We start from the raw sequence: 21,072 nt of genomic DNA, 5'->3' as shown, positions 1-21,072 counted from the left end.
AACTGTGAAGAAGGAATTTGATACTCAGACTATGGACTGTAACACTCCCAAGGGGACAAGAGGAGTAGCTGGCCCAAATCTAGGGGTTGAAGGTCAGGAGCTAGTGAAGACAGGCTCACCCTCTGAATGTCTACCTGCCAACAAGGTAGTCTAGTCTTGCTCTCAGATCTTTGTCACTCTGATGATGTCTAAATCATGTAAAATCATCCTCACTGTTCTGAACACTCTCAGAACACTTTTGTGTCTTACAGGAGGCAGTGTGCACTGGCAGCAGGTGTGCACTGGCAGCAGGCGTGCACTGGAGGCAGGTGTATACTGAAGGCAGGTGTGTACTGGAGGCAGTGTGCACTGGAGGCAGGTGTGTATTGGAGGCAGTGTACACTGGAGGCGGGTGTGTACTGGAGGTGGTGTGCACTGGAGGCAGGTGTGTACTGGAGGCAGTGTGCACTGGAGGCAGGTGTGTATTGGAGGCAGTGTACACTGGAGGCGGGTGTGTACTGGAGGTGGTGTGCACTGGAGGCAGGTGTGTACTGGAGGCAGTGTGCACTGGAGGCAGGTGTGTACTGGAGGCAGTGTGCACTGGAGGCGGGTGTGTACTGGAGGCAGTGTGCACTGGAGGCAGGTACGAACTTTAATAGAGTTACAAACCATCTGCCTTTGGGCTTCAGGTTGAAAGAGTCCGGAGACCATTTTCTTTCCTTTGTTACTCTGGCTATATCACTTGTTACCTCAGTCATGTCTATAGGAAGTGGCCTTCAGCCTGTAAATGCTCAAGCAATCACTCATTTGCAATATATATATGTAACAAGCACCATCTCTACCACATTTCTAATCTTGTAATTCTTTCCAGTTAAATTCTGAGTTACACTTTCTATCCTACATGTTAAACCCTGTGCCCATCTGCATCTCCAGTGGCCAGCTGCTGCTTCAGGTGTGTGTGCTTCAGACACAATAGATACGTGTGTCAGTCTCTCTCATGAGTTAAACTGAATTTTAACATTGATTTTTTTATTTCAAGAATGGTTTTTTACTGTCTGACTGGTCTGTAACTGCTTTATTTTATTCTTTATTTTACTGTTCTTTGTGTGTCCCTGGCCATTTTCATGAGCAATATGAATCTGCAGGGGAAGTGGGTGCTTGCTCTTTGAGACAGCGCGGGGAAGGGGGCCCTAAGTAAGTTAAAAATATTTACACTGGACCTTTTTCATAAGCATCTATGTGGTTTCCTTACACTGGGACAAAACTGAACAGTATGATTTGCAAAAATATCAATAACCATAATAACTATCAACGAGCAATAATTCATACTTAGTCATGATACTACTTGTCTTAGGATTTTTTGTTGCTGTGATGAAATCTATGACCAAAGCAACTTGGGGAGGAAAGGTTTATTTGGCTTACACTTCCACATCACTGTTCATCATCAAAGGATGTTGGGATGGAAACTCAAAAGGTGTGAACCTGGAGGCAGGAGCAGAGGCAGAAACCACTTAGAGGTATTCCTTACTGACTTTCCATGCCTTGCTTATCCTGCTTTCTTATAGAACCACTTTCTTATAGGACCACTGGCTCAGGATGGCACCACCCATAATGGGCTTGGCCCTTCCTCATTGATCACTAAATAAGAAAATGCTCTATAGGCTTGCCTCAAGTTTAGTCTTACAAAGGCGTTTTCGTAATTGAGGTTCCCTCCTTTTAATGACCACAGCTTGTATCAAGCTGACATAAAACCGTCTAGCACAGTGTGTATGGCATTGCACAGAAGCAGGTGTGCACTGGGTGTGCACTGAAAGTAGGTATATATTGGAAGTAGGTGTGCACTGGAGGCGAGTGTGCACTGGAGACAGTCATGCAACCCCCAATGTCCAGCACAATATGACTATGGCATTATATATTGACACACAGCATAAATTTTTATATATGAATATGTAAAAATCAATAGATATATAATATTGCACATATAGAACACAGTACCCATTCACACTCATGTGTTTTCATACTTGATATGAAAGATATAATGTAAAATCGTGAACTATGTAGTACCTACACTATGTTACTGTATAACAGTATAGGTAACATGTTGACATGCTATCAATGTCATCTTAGATAACACAGAAAGTGATGAGTAAATATTAATGAGAAGGAATAGCAGTGTGGTCGGGGGTGAACTCCAACAGGGCCCTGACTAGAAAGTTCATTAGAACTTCCTGTCTTCTCCACACCTTCTCAGGGACCCCGAGCAGTTTCTAATTGCCACGGAAGAGTCTGAAGCACATAGTTTAGCAATCTTCCATTCAGACAGAAGTTCTTCAGGAACCAAGGCATGGAGGAGACAGGCGGAGCTGCAAGCGAGGGCCTCATCCTAGAGCACCAGCAGAGCCCTGCGTGGGCATTTCTAATGCCTGGCTCTTTGGATGACCATCAAACCACTGTCTTGTTCTTCCTGGGTGGTCTGTCCCATATGCACTAGCTGGCTTCCTGCCTGCTTTGTGTAAAAGCAACTACATAGTTTACTTTTGAACACCCACTTGCCAGCCCTTCCCTATCACCAGTGCCTGCCTCCCTTCTCAGCATCATTATGTACCTGTTAGCCCTCCTCACACTCCCCAAACCCCATCACAGACTAAACAGCTCTTACCCCTGTTATCCTGGTCCAAGTGCCCAGAGCTGGAGCTCTGCACATTTTCTTTGGACTGGTCTATACATGAATTATTTTTCTTTTGGCTAGCTAAGATCTGCTGAAATAGTACAAATCAGATGTCAAGAGTATCTTAAACAGCAGCAGCTAATGAAAACCAAAGCAAATAAATAAAGCTGCAGACAACGGCATTGCGCTCGGGGTTACCTTGAAAGAAAGCAGTGGTTCCCACTAGACAAAACACTCACCTTCAAAGCATGAACAATGAGACCATTTTGGAAAGGGAAACCATCTGTTCTGATAGAGTTCGAAGCATAGGAGAGATCCTGGGTGACATGAGCCAGTGTGGGAGCAGCAACATCTGTGTGTGTGTGTGTGTGTGCACGTGCGTGTGTGTGCGTGCATGCACATGGTACATATGGGGGACAGATGGAGGAACAAGAAACTGAAATAAGCCTACTTGATGTCTGATTCTAAAATAATATGCAACCCAACCAAATATTTAGTTTAGATGAACCTTTTTTTTATAATTCCAGCTTGGTTTTGCTATCCAGAAAAAATTAATATAGAGAAAATCAGGGAAGCAGAAAACTCAAGAACATTAAGCATAGAATGAGATATATATTTAAAACTGTAAGTATATAGTTGGATTTAGTGGTTCACAACTGTAATCTCAGCCCTTGGGAGGCTGAGGCAGGAAGAATTCTAAAATTTTGAGGCCAGCCTGGGCTACATAGGGAATTCCAGGCCAAGCCTGGGTTACAGAGGGATACCTTAAAAATATAAAGATAATGTGTCTCATCTATAGTGACGTATTTAAATATATTTTAAAATATATTTAGTAATAATATATTTTATATATGCATTTACATTTTCTACAATGCACTGATAGTGGATTGAGGGGTGTGTGTGTGTGTGTGTGTGTGTGTGTGTGTGTGTGTCTGTGTGTGTCTGTGTGTGTATGAGAGAATGCATGTATATGAGAGAGAATTAATAGGGAGTCAGAGTGTGCATAGCTATAACAAACATTATTTTGACTTCTTTGAAACTGACATTGTAGTGCAGATGTTAAAATGCTAGTCCTATCAACAAAAAGAACCTTAGCTCGACCTCTAAAATTCATCACATTAAAAAAACAAAATAAAAAACAAGGCAGGCATTGTGGATCACATCTGCAATTGCAGCGCCAGAGAGTCAGAGACAAGCAGTTCGCAGGCCTTTCACTTGGAGGGGTTAGGCCAGTGAGAGAGGCTGTCTTAACAATCCAAGTTGGATGGTTTCTGAGGAAGGACTCCCAAGGTTGGCCTCTGACCTCCAAATGCACATACACACTTATGCATACTCCCCCTCACTCCCCACCCCTGGACAGCAAAAATGGTTTTGCTTCCTCAGGTCAAGCCCCACATGTGACTATTCACATACCTGCTATCCACGTGCTTTCTTTATCTCTCTAGAAAAGCTAATCTTTGCATCTGTGGCAACCAGCCTGAGTAGAGGCCGACTGCAAGGACAGGCAAGGATCCTGTCATGGAGATCTAGAGAGGCAGGGTGCACTTTCTCATTATAGGCTGACAGGAGCATTGTAACAGAGCTGAGAAACAAAGAGTAGAAAGTTAGCAAAAGCAGCTAAGGTCTGTGTTAAAAAAAATAAACCTTTCACTTTTTGTCCAGGTTAAAAAGTCCTCTTGGCCTCTGAGCTTGGGGCCTTCTCAGTATGTTTTGGGGAAGGGTACAAGTCAACCCATAGCAGTTCCATTACTGCTTCTGACCACAAAGCTTGTTAAGGAACTGTTATTCACCCAACAGTCCTCAAGTGTTTAGATAAACACTTAACTTCCTTCATTGTTTTAGGAAGCCTTGGATCCTATGACCTGTCCTACAAGTACTCTGCTCTTTTCTTTCAGTGACTCTCCACATGTAGCAAAGATCATGGACATATCTTTCAGGCTTCATGCTGCCTGAACTTGCATATTGTGTGGGGCTCTGATGAAATTCTACTAGCTAATAAAAACGGAAGAAAGGTCGAACCTGGCCACTCATTAAAGTAATGAAAATCAAGCCAGTAGGGTTGGCATTCCTCACTTACAACACTGGTAACTGCAGCCAGAATCATCTCCTGTGTAGTGCCAGGACCCCTTTTCTGTTGGGCAGGCACGTGAGCTGGTAGAGATCTGCTGGAGAACAATACGCTTACCAGAAGTGTTAGTGAGGTATGTGCCTAAGTTATGACTAAGGTGGTATTATCCCAGGGAAGTAAGGGACTCTCAAAGGGAAATCGCCATCTTATTTTGCATACAATGTTTGAAATTGGGGTTTGGGGAGGTATCTAGTGACATGGAACTGATTAAATAAATGTAGGCCACCTCTGTGCTGAAACACTATTAACCACTGAAAAATTTATGGACGGACATTTATTGATGTGTTTGTTCACAAAGTCACATGCTCAGCAAAGGTAAAATGGGGTATAAATTACTATTTACTTTACAGTCTCGCTTTGGTAAGAACATATTATGTGTGAATCCAGAAAGACACACACTTGTATGGTGTACATTTAATTTTGCTTTGGCTCACCTTTATGCTTTTCTACAATGTGAATGTGCCTTTGTTTTTAATAATGTGAAAAGAGTCATAAATATAAGATTTCCCCTCACTCCAGGTCTGAATGCCCAGGAACAAAAAGATTGATGTTCCCCTTCATATAACTTGACAACCAACGTTTGTATCCTATTTGCTGATTTTATGATGAAGGTGTCCTAAAATGCTGTTTTCTTAATATTTCTCGATTCTGCAAAGAATTAGAATATGGAGCTTGTGGCCCGACTCCTGGGTGGCCCAGTGATGTGGATGTTTAGTGATAGCCCTGGGAGGTCCCAGAGCGCAAGCGTTGTACCCAATTAATTTTTTATTCCTCTAAGAAAATGCTACTTAGGTTGACAGGCATATTTCCTCAGTGGAGGGAGAATACGAGATAAGAGCGTGCTGGGAAGTGGCTTGGGAATAACGGAACCTTGTAAATCTGATTTCCCTGAATAGCCCATGAAAGCATTAAACAAACAGAGTGCTGTGTCCTGGAGCTTTGCCTGAATTAAAAGAGCGTAAGAAGTATTGACTTTACACAACTCAATAGAACTATTATTTGTGATTGAATGCCAGATTAAATGGCTGGAGAGCAGCCACAAGCAAGGCTGTGAATACATGGGAATCGGAGTTACAGCAAAGTTCTTTCTAATCACTGCTCCATTCGGCTTGAGCAAATGCCTCAGTGTCCCCTCCACACAGTGACACATGTCTCTAGATAGAACTGACATGCAGGTCTCTCTCACAGAGGATGTCCACCATTCTCAGACTTCATTTGAAAGGTGAGGTGGCTAAGTCTAGATGGTCCAGATGGTTTGGAGCATTAAAGAGCATGCCCAGATTCATGGCTCTCCTCTTCCTGTCAGTCAGGCTGTAAGAATCAGAACCAATTGATAGAAATAAGGCAGAGTCCATAGGAGGGAAAGCTTTTCTCTTTATAATACTGGGAAACGAGTTGTCTTCAGAAGAGATATACACACAGAAGACACTGCTCCACGCTCCTTAGAAGGTCAGATCTTTACCTACTCCACAAGTGATGACATACCATTATATACATAAGTTATATTATACAATGCTTTACAGTTTGCAAATTATATTAGATGCATGCTTTCTAATTCAGTGCTAACAACGACTTGCTTTGTCATTCTCTTCTGAACTGTCCCATTTAACTCTTTGGAGAACTAGGAGATGAGACTGTGACAGTGAAAACTGATTGTCAGTCTGACAGGGTCTAGAATCACCTAAAAGACAGGGTTCAGAGGACATCTAAGAAAATGTTTCTAGTGTGAGTTAGTTTAAGTAGGAGGACCTAAATTTGGGTGGGTCCACCCAATGGACTTATTCCTATAGTATTAGATATATTTCATAAAATTAGTTCTCGGGTTTCCAACTCCTAGTAATTCATAACTTTTAAGTCTCAAAAGTGTCAGCCTTTCCTTTTAGTCTGGGAGATGTGGGGAATGGCCAAAAATGTCAGACTTTAGGCTTGCCCCTCAAAGCCTCAAAAACCTACATTCTAAGTATTCTAAGTGGTCAGGAACCCCATATGAATGCTGAAGGTAAGCAAGAAGGTGGGGGATTTAGGAAGGCAAGTTTTAATTCTACACCAGACCAGACACTTTATTGTTGTTTATTTTTGAGGTTGTATTTTGATTATAATCTTTCTCCCTTTACTTTCTCCAAACTGTTCTATGGATTCCTCCTACTCTCTTTCAAATTCATGGCCTCCTTTATTCATCATAATCCCTAAGAGCAATCTATAAGTATTTGTCCTTATAGCTACATGCAGCCTTCACCCCTCATCAAGGAAACTTCTCTTTACAACCGAGACTGCCACAAAAACCCCCAAACCAATCAGTATGCAGAGTTGTGAAGCCCAGTTCAAATGGATATATCTATAAAATGCTTCTCTACTTAAGGCTCAGGGAACATCGGGGATGAGCAGGTAGAAAGGTTGTAAGAACCAGAGAACCAGGGACTTTGCTGTAATATTCTTCTGTCTGCTAGTAACATTTCAAACCACACCTCTAAAGTTTCACTAGCATGATTGCCAAACATGGGCTGAACCAGGCCAGTCTCCTCCCTGAGGACTAGACTTCATTGTAACAAAAGGTGACATGCATGCTTTTAAACGAGAGAGACAAGTAACAGTCCTACCCAGCTTTGACATCTACAGACCCAATCAAAAATCAGCAGGGCACAGTAACTACAGATACAGTAGTGGCACACCTTGGCAGAAACCAACCACTCTCTAATTAGACTTAAGACCCACTCAACAAGAGGGAGCCCATACCCGGTACTGGAAGCATAGCTAACTGGACTCAGTGCTAGTGAAGTCAGGTTTGTTGGAGGAAAATCTACCAACACTTTGTTTTCAAAGGAATTTCCTATTGATAAGCACTCCTCCAAACTCTAAGTTATTTGTTCAGCTTCTAAATCTTTCCAGGAACTAGGTTTATTTATTGCTTCAATTGAGATGGAAGAAAGTTCATTCATTCAAGCGGCAATGACTTTGGAGAACTTGGGAAGGAGAGCTCAGATGTCTTGGAACCCTTTGCAAAGTGATTGGAGGGTAGACAGCTCCTTGTACACCATCGCTTCCTGGGGGTCTAAAGTTTAAAGGGTCTCCTGGTAAGTACTGAGATGCCTGGGTGACAAGAGGGACTTAGGGGGGCATTCTGCATATTAAATTCCTCTCAGTGACAGCCATTTATTGATGTGTGTGCAATGTGTTGGAGATGGAAAGGTTGTGGAAAATGCCATATTAGGATCAGAAAATGCCAGTAGGAATTTTGTCAGCGTGTGTGACTGGCACTCTAGTTTTTGCTGAGACTAATGGACCTTTAAAAAAATTTCTTGAACTCACGGCGAGAAAAAATATTGTCGCCTAGAAAAAACATTGGAAAATAATGTTCCTGAGCCAAATCTCAAGCTCAGAAGCTTGAGACATCTGTATCCCACAAAGAAAGCTTGAGAGCCAGCTTTACATTCTGGTAATTATCCAGTAAGTTATAAACTTTGTGAACCAAGGTATAATTTAGAATTGGCCGAGATTTCCCAGAAAAGATTTCCTTTCCCCAGAAGACAAATGCCCAATTGATTTGCAATCCAAATATAATTATCTACTTGGAAGTTAACTATTCCTGTGTAGACTACATCCTTATTGACAAAGCATGTTTTTGTTTTCATGTAATGCTTAGTAGTGTGTGTGTGTGTGTGTATGTGTGTGTGTATGTGTCTGTGTGTATGTGTGTGTGTATGTGTGTGTGTATGTGTGTGTATGTGTGTGTATGTGTGTGTGTGTGTGTGTGTGTGTTTGTTTAGGATAAATAATTTTTTGTTTATATTGACTATGACTTACTTTGAAGGAAATCCAAAAAAAGTTAAAAGATGTACATGCGTTGAGTTTGTAATATCAAAATAAAATAATATCAATAAGAGATACTAGCAGCCCTACTCTCTGAGATCTCTGCAGAGATCAGGGACTCTGGCAGGTAGAAAGGAGTGGAGGCACACGTTCTGCCCCAGGGCAGTTGCCCTTACAGAGAGCTGTGGGACTGTGTTGTTTTGTGAATTTACAGTCTGTTGTGGAGTCTCTCATGGCGGGCATGTCTAGGTAGTAAGTCCCTCCCCAGGGGGCAGCTCGTGAATGGTTATCTTCTCTAGTCTTCCTCCTGGAGTAGATCCTCAGCAAGAGCATCTCCCTAGCAGCACTCTTTCCAGCACTGGACTATCCATCCTTTGTTGACCCTTTCAGCTCTGAGAGAATCTGAGAGAAACTCTGCTGCTCAGTGTCATGAGACTGAGATCTGCACTTTGCCTTCTGAAAGGAATGACCTTTGAGCCTTCAGTGCATTTCCACCCCAGTCTCCACCTTTCCGACCTTGGCTAGGGCTTCTCGACAAAACAGCCTGTGATGATGTCTAGTACATATCGAGCACAGTGCATTTGTCAGAAATCTTATCAATATGATTCCGTTTGGGCTAAGGTCAGATCCCTGCTATAGCCGCACGCCTGTAGGCAAGTTTAATGAGCCTTTTTCCTTCATTTCTCTGTTTGGGTGGCTTAAGAATAGACTTCATAGTGTGCTGACTCAAACCTACCAGAAATCCGTCTTGCTAACTTTATTACCCCCAGAAGCCACCAAGTTCACCATACTGGTGCAAGCTTTGCTGTCCTCAGTGATGGCCTCTTGATTGTTATGGGATCACCCCCCTTCCTAAGGGGAAGCATGCAGGCTTTTTCATGTCCTGGAGGGCCACTTCTCAGGGTCTTCATTCCTGTTGTCCTGAGTTGTGACCTCCCTAGCTTGTCAGGAACTATGGGGGCCTGATCTGCTTGTGAACCAGAACAGAGAGGGAGTACTGACTTGGGAACATCTACTGATTCTGCTGTCCCATCATGAGTCTGTGACAGAGATGAATGAGACAATTGGTGTGGTGACATTGTATGGTTATCACAAATGTATATGTCCTGCCACAGTGTCCATATCACATTTCCACAGATAAGGGATTGGCTGAGGTCAAGCTGCTGGAAGGCAATAAGTTTGCTCAAGTCTGTGATGCACCCAGTCTTACTATTTTGGATTCACATTTCAAATAATGTTTACTGTGAAAATAAACTCCCCCCTCCCAGGTCCAGAAGACCACGGCAGTAAAATGGAGCTCAATCACGAGCTGTTGCCATGGAGAGCAAATTGCCTCAAAATACTTTCATTCACTTTTCTACAAAAGGGAGATTTTCACCATCACAAAAGCTACAACTGTTTTAAAGATCCATGAGATCTCGTGAAGTTTAAAATGCTTTGCCATGCTTTGAACGCCCATAGCATACACCCTTGCACATGGTGAGGGTTTAATAAGCATCGAGTTCCTCTTGTCATTGTGTGATTTATGACACACTGACATAAAGCATATAAAAATCCATGTTAGCAGTGCTGCCCCGAGGCTGTGAGCATCGCGCCAGATCTTGCACAGGGCTCCCAGTCCACACAACACGCTGTCAGCCAGTGCGAGTGCTCTCCGTCATCACCCCATCTCCTCCTCTGTCTCACTTAACCCTTCTGTGAGCACTGGCCTCATGTCTCTAGGTGGAAGTCAGGCAATCAAGGTGAAGGATGCTATGGGTTGGGGTGTGTGTATCAGTCCATCTCCTTTGCCAGCCTATTCCGTATGCTTTCCAGCGCTGGTCCAGTTTTTATGGAAGTCTTTTGCAGGAATAATGGACCCCATTGCATTGTACATTCATGCTCTCGAGTCTTAAGATCTATTTTTGTTGACAAGGAAGGATGCGTTTCTGTGAGTGAAGCAGATAGCGGGGTGAAGTGTGTTTTCTTTGTTGTTTCGGCACGCTTGTTTAAAAGCTCTCTGTTTGCAGCAGGGCTTTCTTCTTGTTAGGGCAAATAGAGTAAATGATAGTGTCGATTAAAGCCTGTCTGCAGATCCAACGGGTCTGTGGGTAGGAAGGTCCTGGCTGTGTCTGCTAAGGAGGCTGAGAGAGTGGGCTGTCTATCCAGGGACAGGCTCTCCAGGATTCCTACTGGCCTTCATTTGTCATGCTCAATGTCTGAGATTTGACACTGTTGCTGAAGTCATGGGGAAGGGGAGGAGTCACAGACAAGATAACCCTCCAGACCCTGCCCCATGTCTCTGTATGATATCAGAGACACAGTTTATTTTGGTAAATTATATTTATCTAATTCTGACTATTTGGTGTGAGCAGAAGTTGTAAGTCTTCCCTCCACCCCTTCCCCCCTGCCCCAGACATTTTTCTTTTACCTTAAACAAATTTGTAGTGCTCGCTTCGGCAGCACATATACTACAATTAGAATGATTCAGAGAAGATCAGCACGGATCCTGCACAAGGATGGCACGCAAATTTGTGAAGCGCTCTATATTTTTAGATCAAAAACTCAGGTGGCAGCAGATGCTGGTGAGGATGTAGAGAAAGAGGGACACTCCTCCATTGTTGGTGAGATTGCAAGCTGGTACAACCACTCTGAAAATCAGTCTGGCAGTTCCTCAGAAAATTGGACATAGTACTTATCTGAGGACTCAGCTATACCACTCCTGGGCATATACCCAAAAGATGCTCCAAAATATAACAAGGACACATGCTCCACTATGTTCATAGCAGCCTTATTTATAATAACCAGAAGCTGGAAAGAACCCAGATGCCCTTCAACAGAGGAATGGATACAGAAAATGTACATCTACACAATGGAATATTACTCAGCTATTAAAAACAATGACTTCATGAAATTCTTAGGCGAATGGATGGAACTTGAAAATATCATCCTGAGTGAGGTAACCCAATCACAAAAGAACACACATGGCATGCACTCACTGATAAGTGGGTATTAGCCCAAAAGCTCGGAATGTCCAAGAGACAATTCACAAACCACATGAAGCTCAAGAAGAAGGAAAACCAAAGTGTGGATACTTCAGTCCTTCTTAGAAGGGGAAACAAAATACTCACAGGAAGAAATATGGAGACAATGTGTGAAGCAGAGACTGAAGGACAGGCTATCCAGAGACTGTCCCACCTGGGGGATCCATCCCCTATACAGACACCAAACCCAGACACTATTGGGGATGCCAAGAAGTGCATGCTGACAGGACCCTGATATAGCTGTCTCTTGGGAGGCTCTGCTAGAGCCTTACAAATACAGAGGTTGATGCTTGCAGCCAACCATTGAACTGAGAATGGGGTCCCCAATGGAGGAGTTAGAGAAAAGACTGAAGGAGCTGAAGGGGTTTACAACCCCTTAAGAAGAACAACAATATCAACAAACCAGACTCACCAGAGCTCCCAGGGACGAAACCACCATTCCAAGAGAACACAGGGATGGACCTATGTCTCCATCCGCATATGTAGCAGAGAATGGCCTTGTCAGGTATCAATGGGAGAGGCCCTTGGTCCTGTCAAGGTTCTATGCCAAGGTGTAGGGGAATGTCCGGGTGGGGAGCTGGAAGGGAATAGTTAGGTGGGAAAAAAACCAAAGTTGTATACAAAGTAATTGGCTTTGTTATGGAATATTCAAAACTTGTTTTTTTAAATCTTCTTTCCCTCTCCTCCTCCATCCTACTGCCTTTATCTTTCTGTACCCTGTGTCCCAGTAGTGCCCTCTGAGCTTTGCTGTCATTGTGCTTTATTTCTCTTTTCCCACAAACTCAGGATTTCCTCATAGAGCACTGTTTTAAGCAATGTGAGTCACTGCAGCTGGGGGTGAGAACCAACCACTGAGAATCTGATTTTGGTTTTAGTCTTTGCCAGAGGAACACATAGATATCCCTGGGTAGCTATGGATTCCCATTAACCATTCTGCTAAATCCTCAAGGATGTACCCGTCATCACAGAAAGATGGGCAATTACCTTCCGCTTCAGAGGGAACAAGCATCTAAAGCCAATTTTCAGTGATGACACTTCTTGGAAGATAATCACACCTATGCCTTGGTCAAGAGCACATATTTTTGTTTAACCTTCACAGGAGTCTTTGGATATGGGTAAGGAGTATCTCTGTGGAAAAATGAGGGTCTAAGGCTCCATGTCTTAGTCTGTTTGGGCTGCTGTACTCAAGTACCACAGTCTAGGTGGCTTATAATTAAGTGAAATTCATTTCCTTTCATTCTGGAGGTTGGGGGTCTAGGACCATGGAGCTGGCAATATCAGACTCTGGCTAGGACACTCTTCCATGTGTGGGTGCCCAACTTCTCACATTGTCATGTGACAGAGGGAAAGGCAATGCTCTGGGGTCCCCCTGATAAAGGCACTAGTTTCATTCAGAGGGCTTTGCCTTTATGACCTAGCTACCCATAATGCTTCACCCCAACATTGTAACACTGGAGATTGGAGTTCAATAAGAAAACTGAGAGGACACAGAAAACTGACCCTAGGTCAAGGCCACTGTTGGAAGTATCCTGCTGACTTAGTTTTCACCTCTAATCTACTCTAAGATTTGGTAGCCTGGAGTGATTTCAGTACCAAGGAGATTCCAATGCTTTCTTCCCTAGAGAACACTACAAGTAACTCAGTGCACTTGAAAACACACATGACATGAGAGGAGTTCCCAGTAGACTGTAAGGCATTTTCTAGTCCTGAGATAAACAGTTTAAAGGTAGTGGCTAAGGATGTCTACATAGTTTTCTGATAATTGCCATTAATGTAATATGTGTTCATTAAGTTGATAATACATTGTTATCTGTATTATATAACTTTAAGTAGGAGAGGAAATGGCCTTACACTAGAATGTGATTGTATTCTCATTGCTGTGACAGCTGTCACTTAAGGGAATTTTTTGTTTGTTTGTTTCTTTTTTCCTGGCTTACAATTTGAGGTGCAGCCCATCATAGCTACCTGGCATCCACAGCTAGGAAGCAGAGAGATGAATGCTAGATTTCTCCTTTCTATTCAGCTGAGGACTCCATACCATGGTGCCATCCATATTTAGGGTGGGTCTTCCCACCTCAATTAATTTAGAGACTCCCTTAGCTACAGTCAGAGGTTTGTCTCCTAGTGGCTCTATTTCTGTGAAGGTAAAAACCAATATTAAATATCAAAATGATTATTTAAACAATCATCCAAATTACACACACACACACACACACACACACACACACACACACACACACACACTACCACCACCACCACCGACCCATCAGCTAAGCTTCATTGTATGAGTATGGTGGTTTGAATAGGAATGGCCCATATGTATGAATGCTTGGCCCATAGCACTATTAGAAAGTGTGGTCTTGTTGGAATATCTGTGGCCTTGTTGGAAGAAGTGTATCATTGTGTTGGGGGGGGTGCTTTGAGGTTTCCAATGCTCAAGTTATTTCCAATGTGACACACAGTTTCCTTCTGCTGCCTGTGGATCAAGGTATAGAGCTCTCAATCCAGCACCATCTCTGCCTTCAGGCTGCCATCTTTCCCGCCATGACAATAATAGACTAAACCTTTGAAACTGTAACCCAGCCCCAATTAAATGCTTACCTTTATAAGAGTTGCTGTGGTCATAGTGTCTCTCCATAGCAATAAGACACAAACTGAGACAAGGAGTGTGGTGGTTTGAATATGTTTGGCTCATGGGAAATGGCACTACTAGGAAGTGTGGCCCTGTTGTATAGGTGTGGCCTGGTTGGAGGGGTTGTGTCACTATGGGTGTGGGCTTTGAGACTCCAATGCTCAAGGTCCACCTAGTGAAGAAGAGAGCCTTCTCCTCCTGGTTGCCCTCAGATCAAGATGTAGAACTTTCATTTCCTCTAGCACTGTGTCTACTGCATGCTGCCATGTGTCCCACTCTGATGATCATGGACTAAACACCTGAAATGGTAAGCCAGTCCCCAATTAAATGTTATCCTTTATAAGAATTGCCTTGGTCATGGTGTTTCTTCACAGCCATGGAAACCCTAAATAAGACAGAGGGGTTGTACCCACTTTACAGATGAAGAAGTCAGTCCAGACTTAGCAGTTGCTGTGTCTCAGCCTACACAGTTAGTTCTAGGATGGTGTCCAAAACCACACCAGCCTGATTCAAACTATTTGGCATTCTGCCTGTTCCTTCCTTGTTCTTTAACAGGGAAGATTTCCCTGTTGTCTCTGACTCTTGCTTATATGACTCCCATGTCAAAGCCAGGGTTTTTGACTTTTCTTTCAGAGTTGTTGAATTTCAACTTCCTCATCAGAAAATGTGAGTAGCCCTACTTCTCAAGTTGTCCCTTGAAATAAATGAAGTTATATCCAATGTAATATAACTTAGCACACAGGGGACAATGGGCCCTGAACTACTCTTAGCCATCAGCTCGTACTCTACAACCAAAACTACCTGTTCAGGGAGTCATTTGTTGCTTGTGAAATATGTTTACCATGTGTTCTGTGCATACATGGGTCTATCTAGGCTATTTCAGGATGTGTGCCTGTGAAGTCATATACATGCTTTCATTGCTGATTTCTGACATGTAGACCTGAATTTCTCTCAACATACTAACTAATATGAAAATGCCCTTACCAATATAGGGACAGTGGTATGCCATCCTGGCAGTTCTCTGAGTCATTCATTTCCTGGATGAGGGGAGGGCAGCTTTGTTCTTCCCCCGTGGTCAGTTAAGAAGGCCCAGGCCTAGACCAAGACTGACCATGGTTACTTATATCTCCCTCTTCCAGTTCCAAGACAGTGGAGGAGGGACAGAGGTTTAATATCAAGAGGGCCTTGATGGTATAAATGACAGAGGCAGGAAGGACTGTTCTTCAACCTGAGAGTCTCCATCGTATGTGAGTCTTTGCTTGTTTTGGCACTAGCGTGAGAGCCATACAGGATCTCAGAGATTCTCATGCTCACACAGGTCACAGAGACAGCTCAACAGGCCAGGTCTAGGACAGTCAATGGACAGGGCAGCTTGCCACCCATGCAGAGAACCCCACTGTTACCATGTGCTAGCGCAGCTGGCAGAGCAGCCAGTGAAGTGAATTCTATTTATGAGATTTGCACTTTTCTCAGAGACTGTAAGGTAATTATATCTCTGTGAAAAGGGAGGCAGCTTGGAAGAAGGCTGTGCTGTAAAGAAAGACATAGTCTGGCAGGTCCGTACTGCACCACCTTGAACTGAACAGAAAGGAATCAGTGGGATTTGTGCTGAGGGTTTGAGGGTCTCCCTGTTGTCATGGTGACACAGCAGGGAATCATTCATCAGGGAGACTCCAAGCTTGAAAGGGTCTAGGTAAAGGTTGGAATAGTCTATTATGCAGACAGGCACCAGGGGCTGGCCCGCTGAGAGAGCAGGGCAACTTCTTAATATGCAACATACAGGCTCAGACTGGGTACCATCTCAAGTCTCAGATGCTGGCAAGTTAGTGAGAGGCCCATCATTACATTCACAAGGGTCGGGAGGGTTGAACTGCAGCCATGACAACACCCTTGGAGGATGAAGCCGCTAGCTTACAGTAGGCCTACTGACAAGCAGAAAAAGATTTTAAGTTTCTATTTATCATATTTGCAGACAAATGAATGTATTTTGGGACATGCAAATGCTCATCTCTTCCTCATATGTGTACCCCCAAAGTGATGCTTTTTGCAGAAGTCATTTTCAGCTGTTTGAACTAAGTAGGGTGTGTCTGGGTTATCTTGTGAATAGAGGGTCTCTGAGCGTCTGGGTGCTATAAAGTCACAGGTGCTGGATGGTACTTAGGTTGAGGTCTCTTTCTGGGATGGATTAGGGTCAAATCATTTTACGGAAAGCCAGGGTCAGAGAGGAAATGGGCAGCTTAAGGAGAAGCTGACCTTGGTGAATGCTGGAAAATTGTGACCAATATGTACTCTGTGACTCTGCCAAACTATGCATCAGCTAACTGGGTGTTTCCTAAGTCCAGGCCCTCCCTATAGACTGTAGCTTCTGAACGTGGGGTTGATGACGCCATGAGGATTTTTTTTTTTTTTTTTTACAGAAGAGGGTTTTAGGGAGGTGGAAGAAAACACACTTTATGTTATTTTATTGGAAATTGGAGAAGGTTTATTTTGAGGTTTCTGTTGTATAAGATACTTAACATCCTGAATATAGGTAAATGAACATGAACCCGTGTTCATCAGCACACTGATGGTCTTAGACGTATGTATTTAAAAAAAAGTCTTGGCTTTTCTCAGTAAGGTAGCTCATACCAATGATCCTCGCACTTGGGAGTTGAGAGGGGGGGTCTCTGGAAGAGTAATGCAAGTTCAAAGCCAGCCTGCACTATCTAGCAAGTTACAGGTCAGTGTGGGCTACAGAGTAAGACTCTGCTCTTCAATAGGGAGTGATTATGTAAGTGCATCTGCAAGGTCAGCTCCAGCTATAAGGGAAGATGTTGTTAACAGAGCCTGCACACCCGGCTTTCCATGGGGCACCTTGTGTCTGTCTGGCATTTTAAGCTGAGTTCTTGTACAGCATAGGGGGAGGAAAGTTCTGTTGCTGCTTCATAGGTGCTGTGCTGTGCACCGGTCACGGGTTCTCCCTCTTCTGCCTGTTTATATCTTGGAATCTTGACCCCCTAATAGGATGGTATTTGGAGAAGAATTTATGAGGGTAAGATCCTGAGAAAGAATTAGTGGCCTTACAAGAGGACTAAGACATCAGTGTTCCTGCACTGTCTGACCTCCTCCTGCCTTCTCTCCTCTCTGTGTGCCCCCTCCTACACTGTGGCTTCTTGCTGTCATGCAGCCCACATTGATGAAGGCATGTGCGGACCAAGGATTGCAAGACTGAAAGGTCTTTCTGATGTCATAAGTCAGTAATTGTTATGATTTGGAACCCAAATCATTCCACTAGCTTAGCTTATGTTTGACCATGGTTCATAGGAGGAGATGCGCTACTGAAAGTGAATCAGACACTGTGTTTGTTACTCTGTGGTTCTGGCTAACGATGGAGGACTGTACATCTGAAGGAATTGCCCCTTTGAGGTGTCAATGGCACTCATTGAGAGGTGTTGACAATATCCATTCCACAGAGGTAGTGCATCACAGGAAGAGGTGTCACGGGCACTACTAGTACTACCTGTGCCTCAGGAGAGAATGTAATGTTTCAGCGTGGCCTCTCTCCCAGAGAACTGCTGGCTGACAGGCAAAAAGCAGGCAACCATTCTTTGCTTTTATTCCTGAGAATAAATAAAACATCCTTTATGAAACCAGGGGACCAGTGCTATCCAGGCTTTAAAAGCAGATTTTCTCCAATGGCTCCAACAGTCTCCTTCCTAGGAATAAATATTTTATATTTGATTTTAGTTAAAAAAAAAAAAGATCTGCCCTGACATTTCTGGGCAGCTCTGAGCTCCTTTGAAATTCGGACTGTGGGCAAGCCAATAAAATGTGCAGATGAGCGTACTTAACTGTGCAGCAGGAGCAAGGGGTGATGGTAATTCTAGGCACCGACAGCAGCAGGTTGTGTAAAAAGGCTGCAAAATATGCCAGTAAACTCTGGGAGGGAGGGATCTACATCAGTGTGCAATGCAGGGAGAATGTTATCCTTACCCCAAGGGAGTTCCGTTTACTCAGTCTCACCTTCTCTTCCTCTGTCTTTTACTGTAGCTACCCCTTGAGAGTCATGTAGGGATACTATACGATCCATTATCTCTAAAGTGTCATCCTCCTGACTCAGCACTTTTTTGGGGCTGGAGTGGGGCATACTGGTTTACAGTTTTCAGAGACTATCACCACAGACAAGCTCACTTGAAACTCATCATTTTAAGAACTGGAAGAACACACATGGTGGCTATCGTTTCAGGACTAAGTGTTCAGGAAGTAAGTATGTATTAACCCAAGATTATGTGGGCTGGGAGCATCTATCTGGAGTAAATGCTGTGGATGGATCACAATGTATACATCAGTTAACACTAGACTGCATAGCGGCAGGAGAGGAAGCATAGAAGAGGCTTGTGGTGTGGGCATGGGATCTGGGAAACCATGACAGCAAGCTTCCTGCTAAGGTCTCCTTCAGCCTCTTTCCCTGACTTTCTCAGCACAGATAGATGCCACTATTGGGACTCAGGCCTTTGGCCTGCATGTAGGGCTGCTTTTTGTGACAAGTCATGTGACAAACCAGGGTCTCCATTGTGTAGGTAACAGCAAGCACATGCCTGAGGATCAATACGTTCATAAAAGAATTAGAATGTATTACTCACCGCAGAAGGGGCTCTCTGGGGCGACCTCTGTGGACAAGCTTTCATGCCTTTGTTTCCCCCTCAGAGTTGCCCTGATTAAACCTGTCTCTGGAACTTTCCATACTTTCTAACTAAATTAGAATGAATGAATAAAAATGAAGATTCTAATTGGCACTTCCTACATATTAAACAAATCATTCTTCCCCTTACTTGAAGAGTCACTGGGAGGAGATAAGGGTTGAAATGTAGTTTTCCTGTCCAGATGGGGTGACTAATCATGGCTAGAGTGTTGCTGACCAGAATAGCATATCCAGTAGGTGTTCCAGTCTGTGTCCCTCTGAGTGACATCAGGGGCATTCAGCATTGTGGTTATGCTGACTACAAAGGGGACATGAGACTCATGGGGAACACGGTCTTACAGAAAGGTATGCACGGATGCTTTTGTTCAATTACTTTCAATGACCACAGTTTCCCTTCCAGATATGGAGGGGGCAGGGTCTGCTGACTTATTAACAGCTGTGGCATTCAGTGAGCATTACAGCCAAACACAGCCGGACCTTCAGTGAGCTGGTGAGACATGGTGTTAAAATTCTAGGTTAAAATTCCCCTCTTAAAATTTTCATGAAATTCTCCCAGTGGAATCACTGTCGATTCCTGGAATGACTGGGGCTATCAGAAGTGCTCCAGTTCAGCCATCAGAATCTAATTCCTTTCACTGACAGTCCCCACCCTTCCACTCCCACTCCCATCCAAAACCATATAACCACAGAGAATAGGTCTAAGGCCCACCAATTATAAAATTATCATTTTCTACCAAAGCAACAGTATATTAAACACTTAATTATTCATTACTAATGCTCCTCATGCTGAAATATTGGCCTCACTAATTTTGAGAGTACCAGACCCAGCTTTTTCTTCCTTGAAGGTTAGTGGCTGAGTCTCTGATTTCATTTCTCTTCCCTTAAGTGCAACACACCTACCTTATTCTGTGGCTTCCAGGACCCTCAGCCCTGTTAGCAAGTTAAACCCTCACCACTTAATCTACTAACCTGTGAGGAAGAAAAGCTCATTTTAATAGCCATTCTGAAGAGAGAAGAAGTTGAGGGTGATGTGTGTGTTTTTTTTAAAGACACACCTCTTGATTTAAATAAGCTGTATAATTTTATATAAACCTGCTGTCAGATTTGGCATTATTCTACGTAGGTCCATATACTCCACCCCCTTCCGCTTCTGACATGCCATGATATTAATTCTCTCCTGAGAGGCCTTCCTCATCTGTCTCATCTCCCTGACAGTTGCTGGAGACATGCAGGCTGCTGATGCTGAGCTGATTTCCATCCACACCAGAAAGATCATTCCTCAGCCTTGCAGGGAAGTGAGTGTCTTAAGCGTGTCACTGACCTAGAGCCTGGGAACCAAGGTCATCAACTGCTAATAGATTAATTGTGGGACCTTCAGGGGGCCTTCCTCATCTGTGCTAGAATTTTGTACAGCTTGGTCTCCTGTAGGTACCTACAGTTAGTATGAGTTGATATGTGTTCTGGCCATGGCATACCAGAAAGTCTGTGTTTCACAGTCCTTCTCTACCCTGCATTCATCCTGCCCTCCTTCTTTGAGCCTTGAATGGGGGGACATTGATGTAGAAAATATGAGCAGAACACTCAGGACTTTGACCTATTATCAGTTTCTGCGTTACCCACTATCCACTGCCCTCCTTCTTTGAGCCTTGGATGGGGGGACATTGATGTAGAAAATATGAGCAGAACACTCAGGACTTTGACCTATTATCAGTTTCTGCATTACCCACTATCCACTGCTCAAAGAAGCTTCCCTGATTAGAGTTGAGAGCAATACAGATCCATGGGTAAAAACACACACCCTTAGAAGACAGTCTAAGAGAATAACCATTTAGAATGACAGCAATCGTGTGTCTTCCCTACTGATGTTCTCTGCACTCATGGGCTTTGAGCAGGTTTACAACCCTGGACATGAAATCTCTCCTGTGGAAAAGGCCTCATATTGAAGCAGAAAGTGGTTGATTGCCTCCATAAATGTCATGCCACTAATGGAATAGTGGGCATATCCTTTGGATTCTCAATGTGATGGAATCTGGAATTACCTAGAAGAACATCCTTCAGGCAAGCCTGTGAGGTATTGTTTAGATTATGTCAGCCTCTGGGCATGTCTGTGAGAGATTATCCTGATAATGTTAATTGAGATGAGAAGCCCCACCT

General features: G+C 43.6%; 1 non-coding gene across 1 annotated transcript; it reads left to right on the top strand.

Moving 5' to 3' along the window:
* Nucleotides 1–11,008: 11,008 nt before the first annotated feature.
* On the top strand, nucleotides 11,009–11,115 carry LOC120093290 (U6 spliceosomal RNA). The gene has a single exon (XR_015623646.1). It is a non-coding gene; the product is annotated as a U6 spliceosomal RNA (small nuclear RNA).
* The last annotated feature ends 9,957 nt before the right edge of the window (nucleotides 11,116–21,072 follow it).

Source organism: Rattus norvegicus, chromosome 6 (assembly GCF_021556685.1).
Source record: "Rattus norvegicus strain SHRSP/BbbUtx chromosome 6, alternate assembly SHRSP_T2T, whole genome shotgun sequence".
In the NCBI taxonomy this organism is placed as follows: Eukaryota; Metazoa; Chordata; class Mammalia; order Rodentia; family Muridae; genus Rattus; species Rattus norvegicus.
The sequence above is the reverse complement of the archived record's forward strand: the minus strand, read 5'-3'. Positions and strand labels throughout refer to the sequence as shown.